Source organism: Macaca mulatta, chromosome 17, assembly GCF_049350105.2.
Source record: "Macaca mulatta isolate MMU2019108-1 chromosome 17, T2T-MMU8v2.0, whole genome shotgun sequence".
NCBI lineage: Eukaryota > Metazoa > Chordata > Mammalia > Primates > Cercopithecidae > Macaca > Macaca mulatta.
Window position 1 is genome coordinate 5518828 of NC_133422.1, and position 12200 is coordinate 5531027.

A 12200-nucleotide genomic window follows, 5' to 3' on the forward strand; every position below is an offset into this window, starting at 1 on the left:
TTGAGCTCTGTAATCTGAAAACATAAGTCCTTCGATTCTGGGACATTTTCTTGTATTATTTCTGTAATAATTACTGTTTCATTCTTTTTCCTTCTTCCTTTTTCTTTCTTCCCTTTTTTAATTTTTTTATTCTTCTCACCTGTCTTCTCTCCTGCATCTTTCTTCTTTCCTATTTCCCTCTTGTCCTTTCTCCTTTCTTTTTATTTTGTTTTATTTTTATTTATTTATTTTGAGACAGGGTCTTACTGTGTCACTGAGGTTGGAGTGCAGTGGCACAATCTCGGCTCACTTACAGCCTCGACCTCTCAGGTTCAAGCAATCCTCCCACTTCAGCCTCCTGAGTAACTGGAACTACAGGTGGGCACCACCAAGCCTGGCTAATTTTTGTATTTTTTGGGTTTTTTCCATGTTGCCCAGGCTGGTCTCAAACTCCTGGGCTCAAGTGATCTGCCTGCCTCAGCCTCCCAAAGTGCTGGAATTACAGGTATGAGCCACTGTGCCCAGCCCCTTTCTTTTTTCAGTAGAAATGCCTCGTCTGACTCCCTAATTTTACTATCCTTTCACTCCTATTTTTTAAGTATTTGCCTTTCTAATCTACTCTCTAGGAAATTCTTACAACTTAATACTCCAATGTTTCTAATATTTTTAATTGCCGCAATTATATAGATATGTATATTTGTGTGTGTATATACATATGGTGTATATACATATACACAGATATACATATGTGTGTATATACACATATACACACATATACATGTACATACATATATAATTGTAGACAAACCTTGTGCTCAGATCTTGGATTCTTTTCCTTTTTCTTTTTTGTCTACTGAGCACAAGGTTTGCCTTCCAAAGTGCTGGGATTACAGGCATGAGCCACTGTGCCTGGCTTATATTTTTATTTTCTAAGTGTTTTCACTTTAAATAGACTTTATTTTTATTTATTTATTTGTTTGTTTTTTAGAGATGAGGTCTCGCTATATTGCCCAGGCTGTAATGCAGTGGTGGCTCATAGGCGTGATTGTAGTGCACTCCAGCCTCAAACTCCTGGGCTCAAGCTACCTCCTGCCTCAGCCTCCTGAGTAGCTGGGAATACAGGTAGGCTGTACCACAAGATATTCCAGGCTCACCTTGCATCTTTCCCACCCCAGCCCTAGAATCATCCATTTCTCCAAGGAGCTCTGGTTCCTTTTATTGGAAAATGATATGAGAATCCAAGATCTGTTCTGAACCCAGGATGACCTAACTGGAAAAAAAAAAAAAAAAAAAAAAAAAAGAATCCAAAATCTGAGCACAAGGTTTGTCTACTAGAATGTTATTGTTTCTAAGTGAAGAGATCTTTTTGGTTACATACATTTTCCTATTTTTCTGTTTTTCAGTTTGTTCATTTATTTGTTTTCTAGCCTTCTGCTCTGATACATGTAAGATCTCATCTCTCCTAGGTGAATAATAGTTTTTATTTATTTATATATTTCTTGTAATTTTTGCTTCCTGAACTCTATTGCTGTTAGGTTCTCTCTCTGCTGTTTTGGCCTCTGACTTTGATGTCAGAAGCAATCCTCCAATATCTGATCATCTTTAATGGTCCTTTCCAGCAATAAAATGTTGATTGGAAACTTACCCTTTATAGGAGAACTTGCCTATTGGCAAGCTTCACTACTGAATGATGGAGCAGGGATTTGGTACTCTTGTTGGAGGTCCTGCATCATTATTTGAAGACCCTGTGCATGTGAAGGGCACAGGGAGCTCTGGGAACAGGTGTCCTGTTAGCAGCAGTAGCTAAGTGGAAGCCCCAGTCAGGTACCATATATAGGATCCAGATGATACAGGCCATCTGCTTCTCTGTCACCAGTTCTCCCCTTGGTGATTACTGCAAGGAACAAAAGGACCCATTTCCCCACAATACAAGGGGTGGGACATGAAGAAACAGTGGAAAGAGAAGAGGTTCATTCACTAATACTTGTTTTATTGTTAGTAATATTTATAAAGCACATGATCCAGTCTCAGAGAATTTCAATATGCACCTGTGTTCCTACTTTCCTATCCTTCCCTTAAAAAATGTTGACATTCAGGCCGGGCGCGGTGGCTCAAGCCTGTAATCCCAGCACTTTGGGAGGCCGAGACGGGCGGATCACGAGGTCAGGAGATCGAGACCATCCTGGCTAACACAGTGAAACCCCGTCTCTACTAAAAAATACAAAAAAACTAGCCGGGCGAGGTGGCGGGCGCCTGTAGTCCCAGCTACTCGGGAGGCTGAGGCAGGAGAATGGCGTAGACCCGGGAGGCGGAGCTTGCAGTGAGCCGAGATCGCGCCACTGCACTCCAGCCTGGGCGACAGAGCGAGACTCCGTCTCCAAAAAAAAAAAAAAAAAATGTTGACATTCAATAACATTCATCAGATTAAGCATTTTCTGCTGTCTGATCTCATCAGTCACGCCAATAGAGCACTTAATACAGTTACAATTCAATTGAGTAGTCCGCTGCAACTTACAAACTAATCTGAAGGAAGACAATCAAGAAGAGATCTGTTTTCGAGGTTAGACTGGTGAATATCAAAATACCAGTGTAATCACTGACCACAAGAAAGCAGATGGGAATGAAGGTCAACATGTTCTCTTCCTGTAAAGCTTTGCGGGAGGTCACATTGCAGTTGAGAAGATGGCTTGAATTCAGAGCAGGGGAAACTAGCTGGATGATAGGAGAGGCTGTTGCCATTCAGCAAAGATCTTGATGCATCAGTCAACCCTATCAGGATGTACCAACCACAAGAAAAGGCAGGAGTGGCTCTGGGCCAGGCAAGCCTCTGGAGGCAGTCCTGAAGGTTCATTATTTGAGGGAAATATTAGATTTCCCTAAACGAGGCCTCATTGTTGAACAATCCTCCTCCTAAGGGCCCTATTCTTTCTTGAGATATGCCATTCCATCTGCTAGGTTCCTATCAAGATGTGGTATAGAAGCTATGCTGTCTTTTTAACAAGACATATCTGTAACTTAATTTTGTTTTAATGTGTATATTTATAATTTCCTTTATCATCCAACTTCTAGGAGACATCAGGTTTTTTTCTTACATATGCCTACAAAAACAACTTAAAATATTGACATGACTAATAATTGATGATTTTAATAAAATATCATTTTCTTAATTTACTTTGCATTTAAAGATGGAGTATTTTTGCACAAAAAGTTAAAAGTTAAAAATTCACAAAAAGCATCAAAGAAACTATTATTATGGTTTGAAATAATGAGGAATCAGATTTTTTTTTTTTTTGAGACAGAGTCTCACTCTGTTGCCCAGGCTGGAGTGCAGTGGCGCCATCCCAGCTCACTGTAAGCTCTGCCCCGGGGTTCAAGCCTCAGCCTCCTGAGTAGCTGGGACTACAGGTATGCGTTACCACGCCTAACTAATTTTTGTATCTTTTAGTGAAGACGGGGTTTCGCCATGTTGGCCAGGCTGGTTTCGTACACCTGTACTCAAGTGATCTGCCCACCGCGGCCTCCCAAAGTGCTGGGATTACAGGCATGAGCCACCATGTAATCAGAGTCTTCTACATTTGTTTCTCTGTAATGTTTAATCTTTATTTTTACACTACTAAAAAAAAATAAAAATAAAAAATGCCCCATAAAAGGCACAAGAGATATTTGATATTTTGATTATTATGTAAGAAAATATTTTACATTTAAAAATAAAATATTGATACTCTTTAGGGGGTTGGCTTAAACAACAGAAATTTATTGTCTTGCAATTTTTTTTTAAATTTTTTACTTTAAGTTATGGGATACATGAGCAGAATGTGCAGGTTTGTCACACAGGTATTAATATGGCATGGTGGTTTGCTGTACCTATCAACCCATCATCTAGGTTTTTGGTGTTTTTTTTTTTTTTTTTTTTTTTTTTGAGATGGAGTCTCGCTCTGTCGCCCAGGCTGGAATGCAGTGGCACGATGATATCGGCTCACTGCAAGCTCCACCTCCCGGATTCAAGTGATTCTCCTGCCTCAGCCTCCTCAGCAGCTGGCACTACAGGCGCGCGCCACCACACCCGGCTAATTTTTTGTATTTTTAGTAGAGACGGGGTTTCGCCACGTTAGCCAGGATAGTCTCAATCTCCTGACCTCGTGATCCGCCTGCCTCAGCCTCCCAAAGTGCTGGGATTACAGGCGTGAGCCACCGCGCCTGGCCCATCTAGATTTCAAGCCCTGCATGCATTAGGTATTTGTCCTAATGCTCTCCCTCCCGTTTCCCCCTAACCCCTGACAAGCCCCATTGTGTGATATTCCCCTCCCTGTGTCCATGTGTTCTCATTGTTCAACTTCCACTTATGAGTGAGAACATGCGTGTTTGGTTTGCTGTTCCAGTGTGTGTTAGTTGAGAATGATGGCTTCCAGCTTCATTCATGTACCTGCAAAGGACATGAACTCATTCTTTTTTATGGCTGCATAGTATTCCATGGTGTATATGTGCCACGTTTTCTTTATCCAGTCTATCATTGATGGGCATTTGGGTTGGTTCCAAGTCTTTGCTATTGCAAATAATGGATGCTTTTATAATTACGTTTACTGTTTACCAGCGATTTGGATATTATAAAAGCAATCACAGTTCCTAATCTTGGAGCTTCTTAAGTAAGTGTAAATCATTAAAAGAGCAAGAATATTTCACTTGATTTCGTTTCTTGGCTTTTATTTCTAGCAGTTTTATGGAAGAAGGTGAAGTCTATGATTAGAATTCTCTGTGAAGTCAAAGATATCTGAATTCAGATCTCATTTCTGCCACTTACTAGCTGTGAATTTAGTCAAATCATTTAACGTCTCTAACGCTTGATGTCCTTATCTGTATAAATAATAGTACTTATCATTATGTTCTTCATCGAGTTATTTGTACAGGTTAATGAAATAATGAACAGAAGTACTTAGCATAGTAGCCGGCCTCGATAAGTGCTCAATAGCTGGATATAGCAGCATATGCCTGTAGTCCCAGCTAGTCAGGAGGCTGAGGCAGGAGCAATCAGAGCTCACTCAGCTCACTTGAGCCCAGGAGTTCGAGGCCGCAGTGAGCTATGATTGCACTATTGTACTCCAGCCTAGGTGACAGAGGAAGACCCCCATCTCTAAAAATAATCGTAGTAAATAAACACTCAATAAATAATAGTTATATGTACATGTTAAGCAGAATAAGTCCTAGAGTTCCCAGAAATATCTAGATACCTGTCGATCCTCATTCTAGTTCTTCACCATGGAGTTCAGAAATGTACTTGGGTCAGGCTGTGTTCATTTGGGGAGACTGATCTTGTCTCAGGATGAAATTTGTCTGAATGCACTGTATATTGTATTCAAGTGATCACATTATGTATTCTATATCTCTGCAATTGAGTAGGTACACCTGGCCCAAAGAAGTGCACATGTCCAGGTTATCCTCATGCTGGATTGGAGGAAGACAATACTAGTATTATGTTTCCATAGGTTGGTGTGATCCTCACTCTTTCAGGATCTGGGGGTTCAGAGACTTGCTCCTCATTCTGTCTTTAAAAAGGTTACTAGCCTTTATTTTTTCTAAGTGTCCTTCTCTCTAAATCCTTTAGATAAGTAAATCTTGATGATTTGGCCAAGTGGCATCTGTGTCTGGGTTTTTGCACTTGCTGTTGACACAGTGCAAATACTGCCGATACAGTGGTTAGTCATGCTGTATTCTACATGACCACTTTATTGAACACTGGGTTCCGTGGGGTGCGAGCCGACAGTATCTTTCTTTTGCTCCACCACTACCCTTCAAGCCTGCTTTGTTGGCTGTCTCTTCACCTCTCCTCAACAGGAGCTTGAGCTGATCCTGGAGAAGTACCTGTTTCTCTTGTATTTTAGAATAATCTGATGTATATTCATCAAAATGTATCCAGTTCAAAGCTTCTCCTTTTCCCTATACCACCCAGGTTTGATGACAGTGGGATGGAGGTGGGACGGGGTAGGAGAATCTGTTTTGACTGTCTTGGCCCACTTCCTTCCTGCTTGCTTTTTAGCTGCTGTTTTGGCTCCCCGAGCATCAGGTCTTACTTGATAAAACCTTTTATAATCTGGCATCACTGATTTGTGTGCAGCAGATGCCTGAATGCCTCTTCTTTCTCCCCTGGGCAACTTGGTCAATTACTTAACCCTTCATCTAACCTCTGGGGCTTGCAGAACGCCTCAATTCCCTGAAGTAGGTGCAGCTCTCTCTACTTCATTTCTTATAAGCTGGCTCTTGGTTTCTGATATACACAAGGCTTGGCTACTCCCATTTTTTCTAAAACTTGTCTGTGTCTGTACAATAACTCCGTGTTCTCACACCTCCACCATATATGCACACACTTGTGCTTGAACTACCTTGAGAGAGTTCCTATTCTTTGCAATAAAAGAGGTCTAATTAGATTATGGGAAAACTGCTCAGAGCAACGGGAATTGGGCAGGCTTAGGGAACTTTTATCCATGAGATGGAAAAGACATGAATGTACTCCTGCTTCGTGGAGGTGGACATCTCTCTAGTGACAGAATATGTGTATCCATCAAGCACAATGACTTGTTTCCATGAAAGGTGAGAGCAATAAATGCAGATATATTGTTCCTCTTTGGCTCCCATTTTTTTGAGACTACATGTTGACCACTGCCTTTCTGTTGGCATGTTTCAAGGCAATTAGATAATAGGTCACTGGTGGCATTTTTATTGTTATATTCCAGTCCTATATATACTATTGACCTTTGCCAATCTTGGATATTTCCTAGTTTTCCTCAGTAACACATGTAAAATTCATCTTTTGGGGTGAACGTCTACTAAAAAGGTATACTGCATTTAGTTATGAATAATACAGATTCAGCTCTAACGGACTAAATAACATAGAAATGGACTTTTCTCTCATGTAAAAGAAATCTGAAGGTAGGTAGTATAGGGTTGGCATGCTGTCTCTACAGTGTACCATCAGGGACCTAAGCTCATGCTATTTTTTTGTGATACCCTCATTTGCATATGACTTCCGTTCTTAAAGTCACTCATGGACCAAGATGGCTATTGGAGATCCAGCCATTGTGTCTAAGTTCCAGGCAGCAGGAAGAAAGGAGAAGAAAGTAGAAACAGATGTATGCCAGCTATCTGTCCCCAAGAAAATGAGTGATCCTGGAAGTCTCATCTCATGTTTCCCACCCACCTCTACCTGTAAAGGAAGATGGAGACATACAGTTGTTTATCTGGTTAGTTTGGCACTTTGGAGAAAACTGAGGTTTTAAGGGAGAAGGAAGGAAAGAATAAATATTGGTGGCCAGAAGATAGCTTCCATCGTTTATCTTATGTTGACATTGCTTAGTTTCTCTTCTCGGTCTTCCTTATCCACTACAGTTGTCAAGTCATAAAAGCAACTTTTTCAGGTCCCATCTCTGCCAATAGGAAGGGTGTATCTCAAAATAAATGACTATCGTTTGAATTAAATACATTTAGCTTTATGGATAACTCCTTACATTTATTTTTCTCATTTCTTGGGTGATGAGTGAAAAAAATAGTCAGGAAATAGACCATTACTGTTCTGACCTGTGATTGGGAACTTTTGTTATAGCTTTAAGCTTTTCACCCTTAACTTTTTAGTTTGAAAATTTCAAACCTACAGAAAGGTTGTAAAATTATTATAATGAACACCCATATACCTTGTTTTGACCATCATCCCATAACTTGCATTATTATTTCTCTATATACATTTGGTGGTGGTGGTTGTTGAATCACTTGAGAATTTTATGAATTTTTAAAGTGGAAGGACACTACTTAAATATTTAAAACCCTAAAATTTTTAAGACCTTTTCTGAGAATAATTTTCAAGATAAAGACTGTGATTGAAGGCAAATGGTTACATGTAATTTCTAAAAGATAACCTCTCTTCTGGATATTTCAGAGGACCAGAACTAGAGATATTACAGACTCCTTTCAATAGACTTCAGATTCCCACTTCCTTTATGTGTTAGAACCTCTGCTGAAAGAGGTTCTCAAATGGTTATCCTGATCTGAACACCCCCACCAAAGCAAACCTATTTTAGATATAGTAATGCAAACACAAATTAGAAGTTTTAGCCTGGGCAACATGGCGAAAACCCATCTTTACAAATAAACAAATTAGCCGGGCATGGTGGTGCACACCTGTATGTGGTCCTAGCTACTCAGGTGGTTGAGGTGGGAGGATCACTTGAGCTAGAGAGGCAGAGGTTGCAGTGAGCCAAGATGGTGCCACTGCACTCCAGCCTGGGCACAGAGCAAGACCGTGTCTCAAAAAGGAGAAAAAAAAAAAAAGAAAAAAAGAAAATTTTTTACAGCGCTATTTCTGTTTGGATAATTCAGTTTGATTATGACATTAACAATGTCATCATCCTGCTGGCAAATCAGCAAAAGATGGAGTTCTCTAACAGAATGCTTACAATGTAAGAAGCAAGGAAAGACAAAATGGCCTGCTCTAGAATTTACAATCTGAAGCACTTGCTTCATCCTTGGAAGCAGCAATTCACACAGAACTGACACATAGGTTCAAGTCCTCTAATGTTGAAAAGAGTACTATCTGGAAGATCCTTTGGGATAGGTTTGTTACTCTACCTAGACTAGGTCAGGGTGAAGCCAGATTCCAGTGCTCCATGGTTCTGCTCGGTTGCAGATAGGATTCAGGCTTATGTATGCATAATGCTCAGTTACTGCTATTTTACTGTTTTCAGTTCACTAACCAAACCATTGAGCTTATTGAAAACTGCTTTCTTTGGAGTTTCATTTCGGTAGAATGTAAGGATGTAATTTCTTTCTTCACTAATAGGACAAGCAGTACAAGGTATATGAGATGAGAAGGGATCTCTGGCCGGGCACGGTGGCTCAAGCCTGTAATCCCAGCACTTTGGGAGGCTGAGACGGGCGGATCACGAGGTCAGGAGATCGAGACCATCCTGGCTAACACGGTGAAACCCCGTCTCTACTAAAAAAATACAAAAAACTAGCCGGGTGTGGTGGCGGGCGCCTGTAGTCCCAGCTACTCGGGAGGCTGAGGCAGGAGAATGGCGGGAACCCGGGAGGCGGAGCTTGCAGTGAGCCGAGATCGCGCCACTGCACTCCAGCCTGGGCAACAGAGCAAGACTCCCGTCTCAACCAAAAAAAAAAAAAAAAAAAAAGAGAAGGGATCTCTGAGATCTAGTCTTATACTTGGTGCATCTAGTGGTAGATTGCAATACTGCTCATCAGATATTCCAGATTTTGTCTCTGCAGTGCTCCTCCTTGAGTGATTTGGGGATTTATTACTGTAGCATAACTTAAAACTATTCTGTCAGATACAAGGCAAGAAATGCTACACTAAAATTTTGATAAAACAAAGTTGAAAGGATAGTTTGCTTGTTAATTGCAATGGCTTCCCCCCAAACCCAAACTTTAATCTAAGTCAGATTTCCTTTATTTCTTTTATAAACGTTTAGCTTTAAAACAGTTATAGATTTGGCTGGGCGTGGTGGCTCACGCCTGTAATCCCAGTACTTTGGGAGTCCAAGGCAGGCAGATCACGAGGTCAGGAGATTGAGACCATCCTGGTCAACATGGTGAAACCCCATCTACTAAAAATACCAAAATTAGCTGGGCACGGTGGCATGTGCCTGTAATCTCAGCTACTTAGGAGGCTGAGGCAGGAGACTTGCTTGAACCAGGAAGTCGGAGGTTGCAGGGAGCCAGGATCTAGCCACTGCACTCCAGCCTGGTGACAGAGACTCCGTCCAAAAAAAAAAGTTATAGATTTACAGAATTATTAATTACATAGAGAGAATGTTCATATTCCTCACACCCAGTTTCCCCTATTATGAACATATTAGTTCCTATATTTTTACATGCTCTTTCCTTCCTGCGAATATTACAAGTCTTGTTCATTAATATATATTTCTTAAGTGCCAGCCATTTTGCTATTACTAATTGTAGGTTGGTATTCTTCAAAAGTTTTGGGAAGAATACAAGAGAAAATCAAAGACATAGGGAGTGCCTTTCTATCTTCCCATAAAAATCATGTGGACCTTTTATTTTTCAGTCAAAAGGAAGACTTTATGTGAACAATCCTCTTACTGACCACCCTATAGCCATTACTGAAAATAGCCTTCTCTATATCACTGAAGCTTTAAAACTCACAACAATCTTTTATTTTTGCCTCCTGTTCGATAACTATGAAGTTTTTATTTATATCTTAATCCAAATATATCCCTTTTTTTCTTTTTTATCATTCCCATTATGACCTCCATGACGTTTAAAATGTTATGGCCATGAGCGGTGGCTCACGCCTGTAATCCCAGCACTTTGGGAGGCCGAGGTGGGCAGATCGCTTGAGGCCAGGAGTTCGAGACCAGCCTGGCCAACATGGTGAAACCCCATCTCTACTAAAAAATACAGAAATTAACCGGGCGTGGTGGTGTGCGCCTGTGATCCCAGTTACTCGGGAGGCTGAGGCAGGAGAATCGCTTGAACTCAGGAGGCGGAGGTTGCAGTGATAGGCCATTGTATTCCAGCCAAGGCCACAAAGCGAGACTCCATCTCAAAATACAGTATAAATTTAAAAAATAATAAATTAAGTTAAAAAATAGATAAAATAAAATGTACATGTTTCAATTATACAAACACAGAGGTGGTGTATTAGTCTGCTTGGCTGATGTAACAAAATACCATAGACTGAGGTGGCTGTAACACCATTTACTTCTCTCAATTCCGGAGACTAAGTCCCAGATAAAGATGGGGCAGTTTGGGTTCCAGGTGAAAGCCCCTTCTTGCTCTGTCCTCACATGGCACACAAAGGAGAACAAGCTCTTTGTTGTTTTTTCTCTTAAAGGCACTAATCCCGCCATGGGGGACCCACCCGGGTGACCTCATATAAATTGAATTACCTCCCAAAGGCTCCATCTCCAAATACCAACATATCGGGGTGGGGCGGGGCTTTAACATACGGATTGGGGGAGGAGGGAAATAGTTCCGTCCACAGCTGGTGGCAATGCCCAAGCTCAACGCAAGATTAAAGTACTGAATTACAGAGAGCTGTGAGATGAGGTTAGAAAGACTCCTCATACGGAGGTCATCAAGTGCCAGACTAAAGAGCCACTGGGCTTTTTAGATCATAAATCCGGGGGTTGCTTATGGGATGGATTTTGTTAGAGATCACGAGTGGGAACACCATTGGGGGGGGTAATATAACAATTCCTGAGGGAAAAATAAAAACGAACACTACGACAACCACCCTCGAATGCACCACCACCAGGAAGCCTTTCCCGACGCTTCGCCAGAGAGGTTCTCTTTAAACGCGAATTTTTCTTGAGTTACCCTAGAAATGTGAGTTCCCCTCCACATCTCGCCTTCTCTCGTACACGTTCCTGTGCGTTTCCTAACCTTCCACTTCACGGTGCCTGCAGCACGCGGTGTGTCCGCGCGCCCTACAGCCCTGCACCGCGCTTCCGGCGCAGCCGCCCGCGCTCGGCCCCAGGTCCCGCCCTCCCGCATCAGGATGCGCGTACGGCGTTTGTGGACTTGACCGCAGACCAGGAAATCCCGCGGGCCTGGCCACTTCTGGGCGCTAGGACCACAGCCGGCCACCCCACGGACGCCGGGGACGCTCTTCTGGGCCCATTTCAGGGCCGCGCGTCGGGCTCGCAACAACGGCGTCCAGCTGGCCTGAGGCGCAGGGGTGGGGCTCACGTCGTCGGACGGTTGCATGGATTATTTTCGATTGATTTCCGAACCTTCAGGAAGCAGACACGCTCCCCTTCCTTCTTAAGAGATGATGGGGCGGCAGCCAACGAAGGCCCGAAGCCGCCTCCTTTTCTGGGTGGGGAGCTAGGAGATGCTCAGGAGGGACCTCCCCGATTCTGAGCATCATTTTTGGCAGGAGGCTACATATGAGCAGTAATTGACATTCATCATTCTAATGTGCAGATTATGTCAGTACGGATGCTACGATAGAACAACTAAAAAATGACAGAAATGGTTTCACTGTTTTTAAACTCTGGGAGCCTACTCCTTTAAGAGATTGGGCCGTGCGCCAAGCCCACCTGGTCCCGGGGTGCCTTGCGCGGCTCGCCGACCCCCCCCCCCCCCGCACCCCTCCCAACTGGCGTCCCAGAGCTCCCTGCGCGGCGGTTTCACTTCCGGCGGGCTACGTGCGCGCGGCGAGCGACGGGCGTACTTTTGCGTGGTTGCTCCACCCCCTC